Below are 21,628 nucleotides of genomic sequence, written 5' to 3' on the forward strand. Positions count from 1 at the left end.
TGAGCACGGAACCGACTCGAGGCTCAATCCCATGACCCGAGATCATCTCCTGAACTGAAACCAATTGTCAGACATTAACCGACTAAGTCACCCAAGCACCTCTGACCACTGCTTTTTTAGTGTTTCGAAACAGTCAGATCTCATTGTGGTTTATGTTGTGTATGTCATATGGAACAAATTTTTGCTACCGACTCTTTCAATTGAGGGCAGATGTTCTATGTCCTCAAATATGCCTTTAAGGAATCTCTTTGAATCAGTACTGAGGCTTCAGTAGAATACCTCACCACACAGTTGACCATAGGGAAAAAACTCTTATGATGTCTGGGATCCTGGCATGTGTAAACCACAAGTATGTCAACAAAACCATGCTGACTTTGATTGGTTTTGACCTGTGGGTATTAATTTCTGGAATCTTGTCAACATGGTTCAAATCTTATCTTGACACTTTGTGTACATCATCTTATCTAAAAGGGAAAATGTGTGAAAACTGCTTAACACCTTCATCTAGTGTCAGTGTAATCCAGATTATACTGTTTTATAATAGTGAACACCATAGTGTGGTACCTGTTTACTTTGCCATAGAACTTAACCTCACATCTCTTTTGTTGGTCAAACTCTGTGGGGTTTTTTGTTTGTTTGTTTGTTATTGTTTTTGCTTTTTATTACAGTGTAGTATTTTAAGAGCTGGTGGTTTCAAAGCTTCAATATTCGTTCCTTTTATAAAGTAGCCAGTCATTGTTGCGCTGTGATGGATGTACTGGGAAGGAGAGAAGGCGAGATCTTACCTTTTGCGTTATTATCATACTAAAATAAGATACAGTTAGCAAATGAATCAAACGAATCAAACCAATTCAGGTCATTACTTTGATAATGAGATTCAGTGCTCAAGTCATGAGTGTCCAGAAAGTCTTGGCTAATTGTCTTTAGTTCTTCACGTCTGCTATGAAAGAAACAAAATAAAATCTTGCTGTTTTCCGATTTAATTATTTTTCATTAATATTGAGTCACAGGGGCACCTGGGTGGCTCAGTCAGGAGAGCAGGCAACTCTTGATCTTAGGATTGTGAGTTCGAGCCCTGTGTTTGATGTACAGATTACTTAAAAAGAAAAGTAATAAAAAAATGTACCGAGTCACAGTTTTTTGTTTTGGGGTTTTTTTGTTTGTTTGTTTGTTTTTAAAGATTTTATTTATTTATTTGACAGAGAGAGATCACAAGTAGACAGAGAGGCAGGCAGAGAGAGAGAGAGAGAGAGGGAAGCAGGCTCCCTGCTGAGCAGAGAGCCCGATGTGGGACTCGATCCCAGGACCCTGAGATCATGACCTGAGCCAAAGGGAGCAGCTTAACCCACTGAGCCACCCAGGCGCCCCTGTTATTTTTTTTTAAGATTTTATTTATTTATTTGACAGAGAGATCACAGTAGGAGAGAGGAAGGGAAGAGATCACAGAGAGAGAGGAAGGGAAGCAGGCCCCCTGCTGAGCAGAGAGCCCGATGTGGGACTCGATCCCAGGACCCTGAGATCATGACCTGAGCTGAAGGCAGCGGCTTAACCCACTGAGCCACCCAGGTGCCCTGTTTTTTGTTTTTTTGAAAGACAGGGATCACAAGCAGCCAGAGAGGCAGGCAGAGAGAGGAAGGGAAGCAGGCTCCTCGCTGAGAGAGAGCCAGATGTGGGGCTTGATCCCAGGACCCTGGGATCATGACCTGAGCGGAAGGCAGAGGCTTTAACCCACTGTGCCCCCCAAGTCACAGTTTTTAGTTTTATTTTGGGGGGGGGAGAGGCAGAGGGAGAGGGAGAGAGAGTCCTTTTATTTAAAAAGAATATATATATATGTATATATGTATATATATATATATTTATTTATTTGTTTTTTAAAGATTTTATTTATTTATTTGACAGACAGAGATTACAAGTAGACAGAGGCAGGCAGAGAGAGGAAGGGAAGCAGGCTCCCCGCCGAGCAGAGAGCCTGATGTGGGGCTCGATTCCAGGACCCTGGGATCATGACCTGAGCCGAAGGCAAAGGCTTTAACCCACTGAGCCACCCAGGAGCCTCTTTATTTATTTATCTTAGCGAGGGAGAGCAGTAGCACACAAGCTGCCTGAGGTTGGGAGGGAGAGAGAGAATCAACAAGTAGACTTCCGGCTGAGCGCAGAGCCTGACCTAAGGTTCAGTCTCATGACCCCGACCAAGATCGTTACCTGAACTGAAACCAAGAGCCCTGTGCTCAACCTACTGAACCACCTCAGTACCCTAGAGAGAGGGAATCCTCCACACCCAGGGTGGAGCTTAACATGCTCCATCTCAACCCTGAGATCCTGACCTGAGCCAAAATTGAGTTGGACACTTTACCCAGCTGAACAGCCTAAGGTGCTCCTTAGTCACAGTTTTTAAAAGAAAGTCATAGTGTTCTCCTAGAGAAAGAATAGTGATTAGAAGTGAGATGTTTGTTTATTTGTTTGTTTATTTATTTATTATTTTTTAGAAATGAGATGTTTAAATTACTTTAAAGCCCAAGCCTGGGATTTAGGAGTACTGGCACTTAATAGGTGCTCAGTAAATGTTTGGTGAACAAATGATTCAATAATGAATAAATGAAAATCTTATAGAAAATGGTAAGATTTCCACATTTCTCACATACCAATGTATCTTTTTATTTCATTTTGTTTTATTTATTTATTTATTTTGTTTTTAAAAAATACTTTTTAAAAAAAGATTATTTATTTATTTATTTGACAGACAGAGATCACAAGTAGGCAGAGAGGCAGACAGAGAGAGAGGAGGAAGCAGGCTCCCTGCTGAGCACAGAGCCCGATGCGGGGCTCGATCCCAAGACCCTGGGATCATGACCTGAGCCAAGGCAGAGGCTTTGACCCACTGAGCCACCCAGGAGCCCCCAAAATACTTTATTTTTATTTGAGAGAGAGAGAGGGTGAGAGAGAGTGTGAGCAGGGGAGGGAGAGGGTCATTGGGAGAAACAGGCTCCCTGCTAAGCAGGGAGCAACGTGAGCAAAGCAGGGAGAAACCAACTGAGCCACCTGGGTGCCCTTGATTTTATTTTTTTAAGATTTTTAAATTTCATTTTATTTTTTTAAAAATATTTTATTTACTTACTTGACAGAGACACAGGGAGAGAGGGAACACAAGCAGGGGGAGTTGGAGAGTGAGAAGAAGGTTCCCTGCGGAGCAGGCAGCCCCATACAGGGCTCCATCCCAGGACCCCGGGATCATGAACCAAAGCCAGACGCTTAACAACTGAGCCACCCAGGATCCCCTTAAAGATTTTATTTTTAAGTAATCTTTGTACCCAATGTGGGGCTAGGTCTTAAAACCCCGAGATCAAGAGTCCCAAGCTCTATCAGCCCAGCCAATCAGATGCGCTCAGTGTAGCTTTTCAAAAAGCATACTGTGGGGGCAACTGTGTGGCTCAGTGGGTTAAGCCTCTGCCTTCTGCTCAGGTCATGATCTCAGGGTCCTGGGATCAAGCCCCGAATCAGGCTCTTTGCTCAGTAGGGAGTCTGCTTCCCCCCCTATCTCTCTGCCTGCTTCTCTGCCTACTTGTGATCTCTGTCAAATAAATAAATAAAATCTTTAAAAAAAAAAAGCATACTGCAAATCATCATTATATCCTATATGTACTTAATATATCATCTTCACAGCTAGTACCCTAGAGCATTTGTTGTTGTTGTGTTTTTTTTTTTTTTTCTATGAATGTCATTTTCAAGTACCAAAGATTAGGATCATGGGATATCCATAACAGAAATTCAAGAGGACTTGAAAAAAAGGTTGTTAGGAATGAAGACAGTGCTTTTTAAAATATGTGTTAAAAAGCTTCTGCTTATGTTGGTTCAAGTTACTGGCATATGCACTTGAGGTTGTGACTGATACCATGATGTGAAGTTTGGACAGCTCACAATCATGTAGTTTTCTAATTGTAAATGGAAAAATAATTCTAGAAGGATACCTACCAAACAAAACTGTTGGAAGTGTTTACCTCTAAGGATAGGGTTTTTTTTGGAGGAGAAAGGGCATATTAGGTAATAACATGATTTAAAATTTTTACTTAAAATTTTTTTACATGGTTTGAATTTTTTTATTACGAGCTTATGTTACTTTAAAAAATAATACAGCATACTAAGTCAAAGTTACATAATTTCCATTTAGAAAGTTTAGGAGCAGGAGAAAAAATAAACTATAATTCTACTACTTAGAGGCAACCATCATGGGTATATTAGCATATTTGCTTCCAGTATTTTTTCTGCATTTGAGAAATAACATAGTTGAAGTCAAATGGGGTAAATGTGTTTCTTTTCCTTTTTTCACATTTTCCCTTGTACTTAACATTTTATAAAGATTTGAAAACTATGTGCAAAATACTCTCTTAGGTAAATGAGCACAACCCTATTAAATTAATTTTCATTCCTGGATGCTTCAGTTTCTTACAGTTTTTTGTATGATAGTGAACTTCTTTCAGGATAAATCTTTGTTTACATTTCAGATTATTTTCTTGACACTGGAATCATTAGTCCCTTATTTCCAGCTAAAAGTATTAGCATAACCAAAATATTTAGTGTTTTTCTAATGAGTTATTGTCTAATGGTTTCTAAATCTTGACCACTTTTAGAAACCCAAGGTTTGTATTTATAGTACAAGTATCTTTTGGAAAGCCAGGTTTATTTCCTTCTCCGAAAATGAGAAACTGAAATTTCTATTACTTTTTTTTGGTTAACCCAACTTAGTTGCCTTCTCAAAGGTGGTGATTGAGGTAGCTCTATATTCTTTTTTTTTTTTTTTAAGATTTTATTTTATTAATTTGACAGAGAGAAATCACAAGTAGACGGAGAGGCAGCCAGAGAGAGAGAGAGAAGCAGGCTCTCCGCTGGAGGTAGCTCTATATTCTAATTAATGACTGGATACTAGCCAGATCAGATTAGGTACTTGGTGAATTTTTAGCTACCATGGAAAAACCAGAATTTTAAAATTACTGTTATTGTATTAGATTAGTTTTTTAAGTCTTGCTAAACTTGCCATACGCTTTTTTGGTTGCTAGACAAGAATCCCTAAGATGAATTTGATCCTGGTTTGAATGATCTCAACACTCATACAGCATTTCAGTAATCATAAAAATAGAACTTAGACATTAGAGTTTTTTTTTAAAGATTTACTTATTTTTGAGAGTGCGGGTGAGGGGCAGAGGGAGAGACTCAAGTAGACTCTGACTGAGTGGGGAGCCCCATGGGGGGCTCTAGCTCACAACCTTGAGATCATGATCTGAGCCAAAATCAAGAACCAGCCACTCGGGCACCTGGGTGGCTCAGTGGGTTAGGCCACTGCCTTTGGCTCAGGTCATGATCTCGAGTTCCCGGGATCGAGTCCCGCATCGGGCTCTCTGCTCAGCAGGGAGCCTGCTTCCTCCTCTCTCTCTCTGCCTGCCTCTCTGCCTACTTGTGATCTCTCTCTGTCAAATAAATAAATAAAATCTTAAAAAAAAAAAAAAAGAAATAGTTCTTCTTTAAAAAAAAAAAAAAAAAAAAAAGAACCAGCCACTCAACTGAATGAGCCACCCAGGCGCCCCTATACTGGAGGGTTTTTTGATGTGGATGGCCTTTAGTATTCTGCCCATTCCCTCAAAATTTTATGATATATATATATATATATATATTAAATATATGTTATATATATATATTTAATTCCAGTATGGTTAACAAACTGTTATATTAGTTTGCAACATATTATTTTTATATGCATTTTTCTGGAGAGATGGTCCATAATTTTTATTAGATTTTATAGAAATGTAAGTCATGTCTCCCACTCCCCAAAAGAAAAACAAGTATGAGAATCACACCACTCCTTTAAGCCATTGAAGGAATGAAATTGACAAGTGTTCTTATGGTTAAGGAAAAAACGGTTGTACCAAGTTTTGATATTCCCCTGGTGGTCATCAGTGTGAGAATGGATCTATCTGTAACATTGTGACAGACCTGGGAAGGAGGGATGCTGTAAGGAGCAGAAATGATGTCTTTAAAAGCCCTGGCAGTGTACCTGCTACATACCAGGTACTCACTAGGTTAGTAGTTGTTATATCCTTGGAGAGATTTGTATATTCATTTCACTACTCTCAGCCATTTCCCTCTTGCCACTTGGTTCATGTTATTTAGAGAAAAGTAATTGAAGTCCTCAGAAGTAGCCAGTACACACCATTTTGCAACATCTGCTAAAGCATTTTTCCTGCTGGAGGATTAAGATGCTTATGAATGAATTGGTTTCACTGTTCCCTTGCGATATAGAATTATAGTTGAGGTTTCCACTGAGACGACGATGGTACAGTTATTTTCTTGCCTTTGTATGATGAGAGGGTTTGGTGTTTCTGCTGTATTCTAGATATTTATACTACACAGCTTGTTTTCATATCAGATTTTGTATGCAACACCAGTCTGGTGAGTTGTTTTTTTTTTTTTTTTTTTTTTTTTTTCCGGGGTTCACCGGTCACCTTGGCTTTTTTTTTTTTTTTAAATTTTTTATTTTTTATAAACATATCTTTTCAGTCTGGTGAGTTTTCTGTTAAAGAGCAAAAGTAGGATCAAGGCAAAGGAAGTGGGAAGACAAGGCAGTGGAAGTCCACACTTTATGTGAGGCTTAAGTTTACGTTTTGGATGGAGTCAATACAGTTTAGATTAGAAGAAAAGTGTGTACATGGGTGTGGGGGGGGTGTGCCTGGGTGGCTCAGTAGGTTGGGGATCTGCCTTTAGCTCAGGTCTTAGTCTCTGGGTCCTGGGATCGAGCCCCGCATCTGGCTCCCTGCTCAGTGGGGAGTCTGCTTCTCCCTCTCTCTCAGCCACTCTGCCCTCCCTGAGCACCCTCTTATTCTCTTCCTCTCTCTCACTGTATCTCAACGAAATAAATAAAAAATCTAAAAAAAAAAAAAAAAATGTGTGCGTGTGTGTGTGTGTGTGTGTTCTATACCTGGAGGAGTAAGTAACTTGTTTAGGAGTTAATTCAAAATTGTAGGGAAATTGGTGTACTAGGCAACATAGAAATTAAAATGCCTACTTTATTCACCTAATTCCATTTCCTAGTGTATTATGAGATGTTCACACAAACAAAAATCAATAAAACAAGGAAAACAAAATAATAACGTTTTTCTTTTTTCAAAAAACTAATAACTTAGGGAACTCTGTCTTCATTGCTCATTATATACATAAGATTTTGAAAAAAATTAAACTTCTTTGACTTGAAATAGGAAACTGGCAAAGGGAAGAAAGAAGAAAGAAATGAACATTTATTGAGGGTCTACTATGAGCCACACACTGTGCTCAATAGGTAATTGTCTTAATATTACCATATTTGATCCTGACAGTGATTGAGGTAGAAGTATTAGCACTCTCATTTTGCAGAGTGGGAAATAGAAACACACTTTAAAAATTGTGTTTAATTCCCATGGCTAGTAAGTAGTAGAGACACTGCGTAAAAGGAGAATTAAGCAATCTCAGGTCCTGGGATTGGGGCGCATCGGGCTCTCTGCTCAGCAGGGAACCTGCTTCCTCCTCTCTCTCTGCCTGCCTCTCTGCCTGCTTGTGATCTCTCTCTGTCAAATAAATAAATAAAATCTTCAAAAAAAAAATTGAAATGGAGTTCACATAATAAAATTCACTCTTTTAATAGTGCACAAGTCAGTGATGTTTAATATATTTACAAGGTTGTGCAACCATCACCACAATCTAATTTTTGGAACATTTTCATTATTCCAACAGAAATCCTGTGCCACTCTACAGTCACTCCATTCTTCCCCTCCCCAAGCTCCTGGCAACCATTAATCTGCTTTTTGTCTCTGTGGATTTGCCTGTTCTGGACATTTCATGTAAATGGAATCATACAGTATTTGGTCTTTCGTGTCTGGTTTCTTTCACTTAGTATAATGCTTTCAAGGTCCATCCATGTTGTACCATATATCAGTACTTTGTTCTCTTTTGTGGCTGAATAATATTTCCTTTGTATGAATAAACCATAGTTTGTATAAACATTCATCAGTTCATGGACTTTTAGGTTGTTTCCAGTTTTTGCCTATTCTGAATAATGCTGTTAGGAACATCTTATACAGGTTTTTGTGTAGACATGTGTTTTCTGTTACCTTGTATATATTCCTAGAAGTAGACTTGCTGGGTCAAATGGTAACTTTAAATTTAAGGAATTACCAAACTGCTTTCTAAAGTAGCTGTACCATATTGGATTCCAACCAGCAATGTATGAGGGTCTAATTTTTCCACATTCTCACCAACACTTGTTATTATCTGTCTTTTTGATTATTGCCATCCTAGTGAGTATGAGGTGGTATCTCATGGTGGTTTTGATTTATATTTTTCTAATGATTAAGGAGGTCAAGCATCTTTCCATGTCTTTCTGGACTACTTGTATATCTTCTAGGAATACTTTGCAATTCTGTTTTAGTCTTTTTGGGCTGCTATAGTAAAATACTACAGACAGGTATCTTGTGAATAACAGGAAAATATTGCTCAAAGTTCTGGAGGCTGGGAAGTCCAAGATCAAGGTGCCAGCTTGGTCAAATTCTGGTGAAGGCCCTCTTCATAGTTCACAGTTGGTGCCTTCTCGCTATTGCCTTACTTAGTGAAATAAGTGAAGGATCTCTCTGGAGCTTCTGTTATAAGGCACTAACCCCATTCATGAGAGTTCCACTCATGACTTAAACATTTCCCAAAGAATCCATCTTCTAATACCACATTGGGCATTGAGATTTCAACATAGATGTTGGGGGGACAGAAACATTCAGACAAAAGTCCTTTGTCCATACTTATTTATTTATTTATTTAAAAAATATATATTTTGCTTATTTATTTGACAGAGGGAGAGATCACAAGTAAGCAGAGAGGAAGGAAGAAAGGGGGAAACAGGCTCCCCACTGAGCAGAGAGCCCGATGTGGGGGCTCAATCCCAGGACCCTGAGATCATGACCTGAGCCAAAGGCAGAGACTTAAGCCACTGAGCCTCCGAAGTGCTCCATCCTTATTTATTTATTTTTTTAATATTTTATTTATTTATTTGATGGACAGAGATCACAAGTAGGCAGAGAAGCGGCAGTGAGAGAGTAAGGGAAGCAGGCTCCCTGCTGAGCAGAGATTCTCCACGCAGGGCTCGATCCCAGGACCCTGGGACCATGACCTGAGCCGAAGGCAGAGGCTTTAACCCACTGAGCCACCCTCTTATTTATTTATTTATTATATTTTATAGGTTTTTTAAAAAAGATTTAATTAATTAATTAATTTGACAGATAGAGATCACAAGCAGGCAGAGACAGGCAGAGAGGGAAGAAGGGAAGCAGGCTCCCCACTGAGCAGAAAGCCTGCTGCAGGGCTCCATCCCAGGACCCTGAGATCATGACCTGAGCTGAAGGCAGAGGCTTTAACCCACTGAGCCACCCAGGCGCCACCCCCTTATTTATTTTTTAATTGATTTTTTTGTCCATCTTTATTTTGTCCATATTTATTTATTTATTTTTAAAAAGATTTTATTTATTTATTTGAGAGAGAGAGACTGCATGAGAGGGGGTGGGATCAGAGGGAGAAACAGACTCCCCACTGAGCAGGGAGCCTGATGTGGGACTCAATCCCAGGACCCCAGGATCATGACCTGAATCAAAGGCAGTGGCTTAACCAACTGAGCCACCCAGGCGCCCCTTTGTTCATCTTTAAATTGGCTTAATTGTTTTCTGTTGAATTGCAGGTGTTCTTTATATGTTCTGTATACTAGACCCCAATCAGGTCATTCACAAATATTTTTCTGAGAGTTGTCTTTTCACTCTTGTCATAGGTCCTTTGAAAGACAGAAAGTTTGAATTTTGATGAACTCTATTTTATTTTTTTCCTTTGGTTGCTGTGCTTAATCTCTCTTCTCTCTCTCTTTTTTTTTTTAAAGATTTTATTTATTAATTTGACAGAGAGAGACCACAAGTAGGCAGAGAGGCAGGCAGAGAGGGAGGGAAGCAGGCTCCCCACTGAGCAGAGAGCCTGACATCATGACCTGAGCCGAAGGCAGAGGCCTAACCCACTGAGCTACCCAGGCGCCCCTGTGCTTAATCTCTTACTTTGTTTTTCAGTTCCAAGTGAACTTCACTTTTTGCTTTGTAGGAATGTCACGGACTTGACTGAAGAGGATTTTTTTTTCCTGCCCTTCATTTACCTCCCTGTGCAGTGCCTGGCATTTAGTTGCCACCAAACAGATGTTGGTATAATTGAAAGATACTCATCATAGATGTGGAAGTTGTATGCAATCAACTTGATATCTGAAGGGGTTAATAACAACTATCACGTTTTGAGTACTTACAATGTGCTTGATACTGTTTTAAGCACTGACATACTCATTGTCTCATTTAATCCTTTCAGCAATCTTACTGAAATCCGTATTCTTCCCCCACGGTATAAAGTCAGCCACTGAAGCTTAGGCCAAGTAACTTGTCTAAGACCAAACAGTTGATCTAGGATTAGAACCCATGGCTTGGATGGTATGTGCTCATTTTCATCGCCATATTCTTGAGCTAGGGTAGCAATTAGAATGTGAAGAACCCAGAGGATGATGCTTTCCAAAGCAGTGGGACCAAGAGCCGGATTTGTGAATAGTCACATTAAGGGTATTCATGCTATCTTTCAGACTTGTGAAACTTTGAAAGAGAGGTTGTGTAAGAGTCTTAGGGGTTCATTTTGCAAAAGTGCCTGTCTTTTTTGACCTGAATCAAATCTTGAAACTCTCTGAGTTTGCCAGTTCCACTGTTTGTATATTATACTTTCAAGGTTGCGTTTCTTTTTAACCATCTTTTTAGTTATTTCCCTCCATTTTATATTTTTGCTTTAAAATATTTTGACCCTTCCTGGACCTCATTCCCTTCTGAATCTTGGTATGGTAATTCTACACTATCATGGTAATTTTTCACTCTAAGGAGTTGTTTTTATATTTTGTGTAGCTTTTCTAATTGTCTTTAGCAGGGTAGTTGATCCAAATCACCAATTCTGTTATCAATGGAAGTGAAAGTTTCATATTCTTTTAAACTAATACATGTAGGATTGTGTTATAATGAAATGGTGGAGTTAGAATGCCCAACTCTAGCAGAAATCTTGTTAATACTAGATTTATCTGGGAGGGGTTCTAATGTCCCCAAATAGTGTGTCCTTTGAATATCTTCAGTTTTTATAGTAACTGAGTTTTAATTTCTCACTACATTTTTTTCATTACATTTAAAAAAATTCCAGTATAGTTAACATACAGTGCTAAATTAGTTTCAGATGTACAATATTGTGATTCACAATTCTGTATATCACTCAGTGCTTATCATGATAAGTGTACTCTTAATCCCCTTCACCTATTTCACCCATCCCCCACTCACCTTCCCCCTGGTAACCATCAGTTTTTTCTCTGTAGTTAAGAGTCTCTCTTTTGGTTTGTCTCTTCCCCCGCCCCCCCCTTTGTTTCTTAAATTCCACATATGAGTGAAACATATAGTGTTTGTCTTTCTCTGACTTCTAATTTCACTTAGAATTATACTCTATAGATCTATCCCTGTTGTTTCAAATGGCGAGATTTTATTCTTTTTTATGGCTGACTAATGTCTTTATCCATTCATCTATTAATGGGCACTTGGGCTGCTACCATAATTCGGCTATTATAAATAATGCTGCAATAAACATTGGGGTCTGTATATCCTTTCAAATTAGTGTTTTCATATTCTTTGGGTAAACACACAGTAGTGGAATTACTGGATTATAGGGTGGCTCTCATTTAAATTTTTTGAGGAACCTCTGTACTGTGTCTATGGTGACTGTACTGATTTACATTCCCACCAGTGGTCCATGGGTGTTCGTTTTTCTATGCATCTTTGATAGAGAGAGAGAGTGAGCACAAGCGGGGTGAGGGGGGAAGTGTCAGGGAGCAGGTCAGAGGGAGAGGGAAAAGAGAAGCAGATTCCCTGCTGAGCAGGGAGCCCAACGTGGGGCTTGATCCCAGGACCTGAGTTCATGATACAAGCTGAATGCAGATCTTCAACTGACTGAGCCACCTAGGCCCCCCCACATTTTTTTCTTTATTACAGTGTTTCTTGTATACAGTTTTCCTAACTGGTGACAGTTGTGGTTCTCTGTTGCTGCAGTGGAACCACCTGTAAGCCAGTTGCCATTATCACATACTCTTCATCGTCATTTAACCCTAAGTCAGCATTTTCCTTCACTGAGTCTTGGGGAGGTTGACTTGCTCAAGGTCCCATATTTAATAGCATTATTGGGATTTGGACTCACCAGGGACATACGGATCTTGTTTAAAATAATATTTTTGAGGAGTGTCAGGGTTCAGTTTATGAACAGTAGTAAAACATTCAGAATCAGGGGTACCTGGGTTGCTCAGTCTTTGAAGCATCAGTTGTTGATTTCAGGTCAGGTCATGAGCTCAGAGACCTGAGATCAAGGTTCACATCAGGCTCCAGGCTCAGTGTCTGCTGGAGATTCTCTCCTACTTCTTCTTCTCCTCCCTACCTCTTGCTCTCATGCCAGCTCTCTCAAATGAATAAATAAATCTTTTAGAAAACCATTAAAAAACATAAGATCCATTTATTTATTTTATTTTTTTATTTTTTAAAATTCTATTTATTTATTTGACATAGAGAGCCACAGCAAGAGAGGGAATACATGCAGAGGGAGTGCGAGAGGGAGAAGCAGGCTCCCTGCTGAGCAGGCAGCCCCATATGGGGCTCCCTCCCAGGACCCCGGGATCATGACCTGATCCAAAGGTAGCCATCCAATGACTGAGCCACCCAGGTGCCCCCCCATTTATTTATTTTAAACAACAAGAGCTAATGTGTCTATTGTATAAATATTTGGAAGTCAGGGAAATAAAACACTGTTTTGGGAAAATGGCATTTTCTTAACTAGTATTAAGGGTAAATATCTATGGGGGCACCTGGCTGGCTCAGTTGTTAGAGTATTCCACTCTTGATCTTGGGGTTGTGAGTTGGAGCCTCATGTTGACTGTAGAAATTACTTAAAAATAAAATCTTTAGGGGCACCTGGGTAGCTCAGTTTGTTAAGGTCAGCTTTAGGCTTTGGTCATGATCCCTGGGTCCTGGGTTCCAACCCGTGTTAAGTTTCCTGTGCAGTGGGGAGCCTGCTTCTCCCTCTTCCTCTGCCCCTCCCCCCACCTCATCTTCTCTTTCTTTCTCTCAAAACAAATAAATAAAATCTAAAAAAAAAAAAAAAAAAACTATGGAAACTCCCTTAGAATAATTTATGCTAAAACATTCCTAATAAAGATAGGCAAGTTTTTCATTTGAATCTGCAGTTAGCACAGTTACAACCCTGAGCTCTATACCTGTTTATTTTTTTCCAAAAGACTTTATTTATTTATTAGAGAGAGAGAGAGAGAGAGAGTGGGGTGGGGTAGGGGGTGGGGAAAGGCAGAGGGAGAGGAAGAGAGAATCTCAAGCAGACTCCATGCTGAGCAGAGTCAGACTTGTGGCTGTATCTCAGCACCCCAATATCATGACCTGAGCGAAGTCAAGAGTCCATTTCTCAAACGACTGAGCTGCCCAGTCACTCCTATACTTGCTGATTTCTAAGGTGAAGTGTGATGAAAATAACATTTTTGGGGGCGCCTGGGTTGCTCAGTGGGTTAAGCCGCTGCCTTCGGCTCAGGTCATGATCTCAGGGTCCTGGGATCGAGCCCCGCATTGGGCTCTCTGCTCAGGGGGGAGCCTGCTTCCTCCTCTCTCTCTCTCTCTGCCTGCCTCTCTGCCTACTTGTGATGTCTCTCTGTCAAATAAATAAATAAAATCTTAAAAAAAAAATAACATTTTTGGTCTTTTGTTATGGCACGTATTATCTCTTGATTTCACAAGGTATTTCTAAAGGGCTTTACATTGCAAAAGTTTAAAAAGATCCCCTTCAAACAGAAGGTAGCATGTTAGAACTGTCTCTAGTAAGAACTTTGAGAACCATTTCTTTATTTTACCTTAAATAAGAGATAATGTGCGCATTGAATAAGTGTTCAGCTGTCATAAAAAATCAAGCAGAGTTCAGAAAAAATTTTGATTTTTAAGCATTCTATTATTATAAATATTATAGACTCAATGGCAGGTTTTTGGGGTTTTGTCTTTCTGGTTCTTCCTGAAAAAAAAAAAAAAGAAAAAAGGTAGTTCCCGTCTTCTCTCTAGCTGAGTTAAGCTCCCTGGAAAAGAATTACTCATTATTATATCAGAGATCCCAAAGGTATTAAAAAGTGCCTCCAATATAGGGGGTAATCTCTTTTCTATTCCTGGCATGAGCAAAGAGTACCCCTTACTCTAAATATCAAAAGCATTTGTCCAATACAGTTACTCAGCTGAAAGAATAACTTACTTCCTGGCAGACAAGTTTGTTTCTCTATAGATTGTGTGAAATTCTGACATATAGCCTCAAAAACTAAAGGCATTAACCCTTCCTGGGGCACCTGGCTAGCTCAGTGGGTTGCCTCCGGCCCAGGTCATGATCTCAGGGTCCTGGGAATCCCTGCTCAGTGGGGAGCCTGCTTCTGCCTCTGCCCCTCTTCCTGCTCATAACATGCTCTCTCCCTCGCTCTCCCTCATTCTTTCAAATAGATAAATAAAAAAAAATTTTTTTTTTCTTAAGGAGTTGACCTTCTCAAATAACTAATCCTAACAGAAATTTTACATACATTCATTTCCAAAACATGCTTTTCTCTGATTAGGAGACTTACTTATACAGGGGTGCTTCTTACCTTAAAAACCAGGGTTTTCAAGATCGAAGCCAAACTAGTCACCTCTCCTTAGTTCTTCCCTTGAAAAAGTAGCTGGTATTTGTGATGATTTAACAGGAGCATCCTTGTTGGCTTTTGAAAGGACTAATTGAAATGGAAGGATGGAACAAAAAAAAAAGCCACATTTCGCATTGCAATGATGGAGAATTGAAAGCTAATTATATCTCTTCTTGTGCAAGCACAGTGACCAGCCTTTTTATATGCCTTGTCCCCTTTGCCTCTTCACAGCCATCCTCTAGTGTGACTTTTCTGTAGCCTCAGTGCTACTAGTGTCCTTGCACATGCCATTACCTTCATCAGGGACACCTCCCTTTCTTCACTCCTCTAAATTTCACCAACTCCTGCTTACCTCTTTAGGTTTTGGTAGAAAAGTCACTTGCCAGGGGAAGTCTTCTCTGCCTTTCATAGCTTTCTGGGCACATCCCAGATGCTGTACTGTATCATGACTGTCAGTTTGTGTCTCTTCTGAGTTGATGTAAGCTCAGCACCATTTTTTTTTTTAAAGATTTTATTTATTCATTTGAGAGAGAGCTGGAGAGAGCAGCAGAGGGGGGAGGGGAAGCAGACCCTGCTGAGCAGAGAGCCCAATGTGGGGCTCTATCCCAGGACCCTGAGATCATGACCTGAGCCGAAGGCAGACACATACGGACTGAGCCCCCCAGGTGCCTCATGGCTCAGCACCATTCTGCATATTGGAAGTTCACCAACATTTATTAAGTCCATTGTTTGGGTTTTTAATTACTATTTTTTACTATTAAATTGTTAAAGGTTTAAATGGGGGAAGTTCATTGTAAAAAAATGAAGTAACACGTTTTGAAGATAATGTTTTTGGGTGTGGGGTCTTTTAAGGTTCAACAATTTTGATTTAGTTAAAGTTTGGGGATAACTAGATCTAACTTTCTCAAAAGGAAGTTGTGTGGGTGTAAAATGATTTGAGTTTCTCAGTGAAACAATAAATTTTTATGATTTTGCCGTTAGACTTGGTGAGACAATGGGATTATCTAAAAACGGAGCATACGGTGCTATCGAGTGTCAGCTCTCTAGCAGGAATGACAGGAGCCCGAAGATATAGAAGAACTTCCTTTAAAAAAAAAAAAGGGTATTACCAATTCCAAAATACACAGGACAGACTAGCAAATAATAAGAAGCAAACTTCAATATATCATTCATAAAAGGGGACATTTTTCTAAATAGTATCATCCTTTGTGATTTCTTTGTTTTTGACAAAAACCCATAGATACTCTTATTAGATTTATCTGTCCACATTATGGATCTAGACTGTAATGGAGTAGGCTTGTCCATTTCAAGGTAGTACTGAGAATGGCTGAGAAATGGAGGAGAGGTGGTTATTTCAGCTCCATTAGTCTCTGGCATTATCTCTGGTTCACCTCATTGTCAACAGTTTTCATTTGGCAACTACTGAAGACCATCGCCCACTTGTTCCTTAATTCTTGTTATTGAAAAGCAGTTATTTTTACCAGCAATAAGCATGATTGCTGGAGGGTATGGGGTAGTCACTAGGTAGACCTGGCCCCTTGGAAGGAAAAAGGGCTATTGCAGATAAGCCTCAGGGAAGGAAGTGGGGGAGGGAAGCCAAGGAAAGGCTGTTGTGAGGAGATCAGCCCCTTATACCCAGACTATTATTGTTTGCCCAGTCACCCAGGAAGATCTCCTGTTAATCTGAAGTTTCCATGTCTCACAGGAAATAAAACCAAACTAAGCTGGAGATCTCCATTAGAATTGTAAATAGAATGAGCCGTCCTTTTGTTACTCTTAATGATTGGAAATTTATAAAATATGATTCTTGAAATATCTTTACCCAGGTGTCATAGCAAAAGCTATGACCAACCCCCACCCCCACCCCCCAATATGGGAGAAGAGAAATAGAGAAGCATTTCATGGAAGAGGAGAGTGTGGCTAATACTGGAAGGATTTTTTGCTGGAGAGGTGTCAAGTTTGAGGAACCAAGATCACTTGAGATTACCTTAGGAGAAAACTCCTCCTGGACAGTGTTTGTATGTGTAGTTTCTTATGGATGCAGAATGGTTTATGCTTAGAAAGAGAAGTGGACTTTTGAATTACTCATAACTTATCTCTGAGGGGACAAAATTAATTTTTTAAAAGCATACCTAATGTAAGGTTCATTTAAATACCAGTCTTCTAGAAATCTGAGCTGCTACTCCTGTATCCTAAGTATGTAAGCCAGACACGGAAGGACAGATATCATGTGATACCACTTAGATGCTAGAATAGGTGAATTTATAGCGACAATAGGTTAAGCATCTGCCTTCAGCTCAGGTACTGATCAGGGTCTTGGGATGGAGCCCAGCTTCAGCTCCTTGCTCAGCAGGGAGTCTGCTTCTTCCTCTACCTCCCCCCATCCTGCCCTCTCCCCGGCTTAAGTGCACAGGCACTCTTTGTCTCTCTCTCTCTCTTCACGAAGAAAAGAAAGAAAAGAAAAAAAGAAACAGCAACAACAACAAAAAACTTTAGCATGTGGTTTTGAAGATGTTTCAGTCTTAAAGGTTATTAGGAGTTAGAGAAAGCAGTGTAGACGGTTGGTTATACCTCAGCTCAAGTTAAGTTCTTACTTGCTGTGTAATGTGAATTAAGGAATTTTATCTCGTTAAGCCTTAGTTTTTCAATGAAATAATGTAGTTAGACTCAGTTTTCTCTGATGTTCTTTTTTAGTTCTATAATTGTGATTTTTTTTTTTAAGATTTTTATTTATTTATCAGAGAGAGAGGGAGAGAGAGCGGAGCACAGGCAGACAGAATGGCAGGCAGAGGCAGAGGGAGAAGCAGGCTCCCTGCTGAGCAAGGAGCCCGATGTGGGACTCGATCCCAGGACGCTGGGATCATGACCTGAGCCAAAGGCAGCTGCTTAACCAACTGAGCCACCCAGGCATCCCTATAATTGTGATTTTTAAGAGAAAAGAGATCTTGTTTTATAATATTCGAAAGAACCTAATACTTGAGTTATCACAAAATTAAATACATCTCATGCAACTTAATAATCATGATTCTTTGTGAGAAAAACAAATAGATTTAAGAGACAAAAACAAGTTCTGAAGAAGTAGGACTATAACACAGGGTTTCTTAGTTTCTGACCTGCCATTCTTTCAATAGAATCTAGTTGTATGTACTTTGCCCTAAATAATAAGAGAATGGGAATGCCTCTCCTGCCTCCCAGTTTCTCTGCTAATAATGTCTGATTATTTTCTCCATCAAAGCTCACCATCACCTAAGCCCTAAGCTGAGAGACCGTCAAATCACTAAGTATAGGATTTAGAGCAGATGGTCACAACCAATATAGGTTACCAATGTATTCTGTGTTTAAACAAGTACAGACCTTCATAGCATAGTATCAGTTGGATATTTTGAGTTAATCTTAGCTCTGGTCACTTTAATTAACCCTCATATTTAGCTGAGATGAGCTGTGGCTTTATTTATGAATTCATTTTACAGAACACTGCACACAGACCTCCAATGTTTGCTTAGTTTGCCAAGGGCAGTGTTGTATGGCTTCACAAGTGTCCCATGCAGTAAAAATGCTTGTCAGTGGAGCTTTAAAAAGTGGACTTCTCACTGATGTGGATATTCAGTACACCTAACACTCACAGCCCGATTTTATTTTATTTTATTGAGACACACATGGATCTCACCTGTAATAGATTGTTTTTAATTTTAGAATTATATGCATTATATATCATGGATCACTGTACTAAATATTGAGCAATCGAGCTCAATGGAAAACCTTGATGCTTTTTGAAAGTTATATTCCAGGTATTCAAGGGGGAGAGGTGTAATTTGTAATTGACATGCAAGGAACTTTAAGAAATGTAGACTACCCTTGTGTGCACTGCTGACAGGAATGTAGAATGGCATGGCCACTCCAGAAAGTTTGGTGGTTAGCACCAAGGCTGTGTAACAAGCATCCCTGAACCAGTGGCTCCAGGAAGCCCTGGCCACTGATGCTGACCCGTTCAGAGCAGCTCCTGGCCCAGGATCCAGCAGCAAACCCCCCTCCCTGGTGGGTGACTGCTTTTCTGTCTTCCTTAAATATTTAAACAATTATCATATGATCCAGCAATTTTTTTCCTAAGTATATATTCAAAAGAATTGAAAGCAGGGACTCCAGTAGATACTTCTACCCATGTTCACGGCAGTATTGCTCACAATAGACAGAAGGTGGAAACAACCCAAATGTACATCAACAGAGGAAGAGATAAACAGGTTTGGTGTATATACACATAGTGAAATACTACTGAGCCTTCAATAGGATGAAATTGTAATACATCCTACAACATGGATGAAGCTTGAAAACATTATGCAAAGTGAAATAAGCCAGACACGGAAGGACAGATATCATGTGATACCACTTAGATGCTAGAATAGGTGAATTTATAGCGACAAAAAGCAAAATAAAAAGTAGCGGGGACTAAGAGAAGGCGGATGAGTTACGGTTGAATGGTTAGAGTGTCTGTTTGGGATAATGAAAAGATGCTGGAATTGGTGAGTGGGAATAGTTTTCACATATTGTGAGTGGGGGAGCCTGGGTGGCTCAGTCGCTAAGTGTCTTCAGCTCAGGTCATGATCCCAGGGTCCCAGGATCGAACCTCCTTCAGGCTCCCTGCTCAGTGGGAAGCCTGCTTCTCCCTCTGTCTCCCCTAGCTTGTATTCCCTCTCTCATTGTGTCTCTCTCTGTCAAGTAAATAAATAAAAATCTGGAAAAAAGAAAAACATTGTGAATGTACTTAATGCTATTAAACTGTACACTTAAAAATGGTTAAAGTGGCAGATTTTATGTTACATATATTTTATCGCATGTGAACCCACGGACACACACATGTGCACACATATGCGCACACACGGACCTCAAAGAAAAAGAAGCGTAGGGCCATTTCTAAGTCTTGCTGTATTAAGTCCTGTTTTTCTACCTTTTTCATGGCTTTGCTTCATTCGCCACAGAGAATTTCTTAGTGTGGGCTCAGTATCCTCGATGTTGGCCTGATGGACGTGTTTAGGTCAGAATCCACTGGTTTTGCTACAAGGAAGCTTGCTTTTTATATTTGTTGAAAATTTTGAGGGTGGGTAGGTGAGGGAGATGTAGTTTAATGTGGGAAAACAGTGCATGTTGGACTTAACCATGCTAACAAGGAAAGTGTGCTTTTGTGGCAAACCGAAAGGCTAGGAATCCCGAGTGATGAAACACAGGCCTTCCGGCCCTCACTCTGTTCTTGATTTCTGGTTGTGGGAATCTGTTCTGAATCCAACTGCAAGTGGAAAACCCATCTTTGGCTGGGCAGCCAGGGCGGCCCTCCTGCCAATCCCCTAAATGTGTTGTTGAAACTTTGGCCCTGTGAGGATGGAGCTGAGGCTGTCTTCCCAAGATCTGTGCAGCTGTCAAGGTGGCCGTGATGGGACTGTGACCGGCCTCTATACTACATTTTGGCAGTGACCTTGAGACCTGCCAGCTCACAGCAGCTGTCCTGGTTCTTCTTTCTCTCCTGCCACAGTTGCCTGGCCAGGGGGCTGAGGGGAGGGAGCTAAACTCTGCTGGCTCTGGCATTCTCTGGGGACTGGCAAGTTCCAACTTCAGTGCCCTGCTATCTCAGTGCCTACCACCCACTGGGCGTGGTGACAGTCCAGGTGCCACCTCTGGCTCAGCTCCCAGTCTCCGGGAAGTGGGTGGCCCCAGTGGCCCCGGTGGTCCTGTCTGACCATCAGCCGGCTGAGCAGACAGGCTCTGGGGGGTGTGGGAGAGAAGCAGGGACCTGCTTGGCAGCTCCAGGGAGAGATGCTCAGTGACAGTTGATGATCTCCGGAGACTGAGGAGCCATAGGTGCGCCTTTTGTCCCAAAGGTATGAGCCCATCTTCTGGACCAGAGGGGTATCTTTAGGAAATGAAGGTCACCAGAGATGTCTGGAGCGAGAGAGAAATCTTTTCTCTCCGGCCACTGAGAGTGGCAAGTGTATTTTGAAAACTCCTCCCCCTCTCCTTGTCCTCATCCTGTCCTTTTCCTTTCAAGTGGCTTCATTAGTATTTTTTAATCCGCCTTTGTCATTGGACATTTATTGACAGAAATCAAATTGCTGTGTTTCTGGGCAAAGCGCCTGCTGCAAAGAGGTGTGGTTCCCGGGGAATGAGACACGCAGCCCAACAGCTGAGCCTACACTGTCCTCACATAACCTCCCTGCCTTAAATATCGCCAATATTTAGCCTTGCCTTATAAAGTAAAAATGCACAATACCTTCCAGAGTTTCAGCAAGCCCAAATGCCCCCCTCAGCTCAGTTATATCTCCTGTACCTTGGAGGCAGAACCGCGCACCCCTCCCCCCGCGCAGACCTGCCCTCGGAGCCGCCAAGAGGTTACTAATCAGGGAGCCTCCGCCATCGATCCGATGGTGGAGACCTGGGGGATTTGTGTGCATTGTTTTTGCTGAAGCCTCCTGTGATTTCGGCGCGACCAGATCCTCTGCAGCGCACTCCATGTCGCAGCTTGTGGCTGCCTGTGTCCTGTGGTGAGAGCGGAGCCGCACAGGAGATCCTTTGTCTAGGAAGGCTAGCAGAGAAGATCACTTTGGAGTTGCTAAGCTCTGCATTGCCATTGGCTGCACTCTTTGTGGGGCTGTTTTTGCAAAAGGCATGCCCAGCACGTCTACAGTGCTGGCAGGCCAGGGCTGCCTTTAAACACCATGATAATAATACCAAAAAGCAGTTTGCAGAACTGTTCCACTGTAGAGGCTTCCTCTGCAGAAGCAAGCAAGATGGCTACCTCGTGGGCTTCGCTGTGAAGAATGCAGAGGCTAATTAAGACAGACT

General features: G+C 40.9%; 1 protein-coding gene across 1 annotated transcript in view; it reads left to right on the plus strand.

Annotated features, from left to right (window-relative positions):
* TET1 (tet methylcytosine dioxygenase 1) overlaps positions 1-21,628 on the plus strand; it is a 145,449-nt gene that overhangs the window by 18,539 nt on the left and 105,282 nt on the right. The gene's annotated exons all lie outside the window — the stretch shown is intronic.

This window comes from Mustela putorius, unplaced genomic scaffold (genome assembly GCF_011764305.1).
Source record: "Mustela putorius furo isolate JIRA1106 unplaced genomic scaffold, ASM1176430v1.1 tig00000698_pilon_pilon_pilon, whole genome shotgun sequence".
NCBI lineage: Eukaryota > Metazoa > Chordata > Mammalia > Carnivora > Mustelidae > Mustela > Mustela putorius.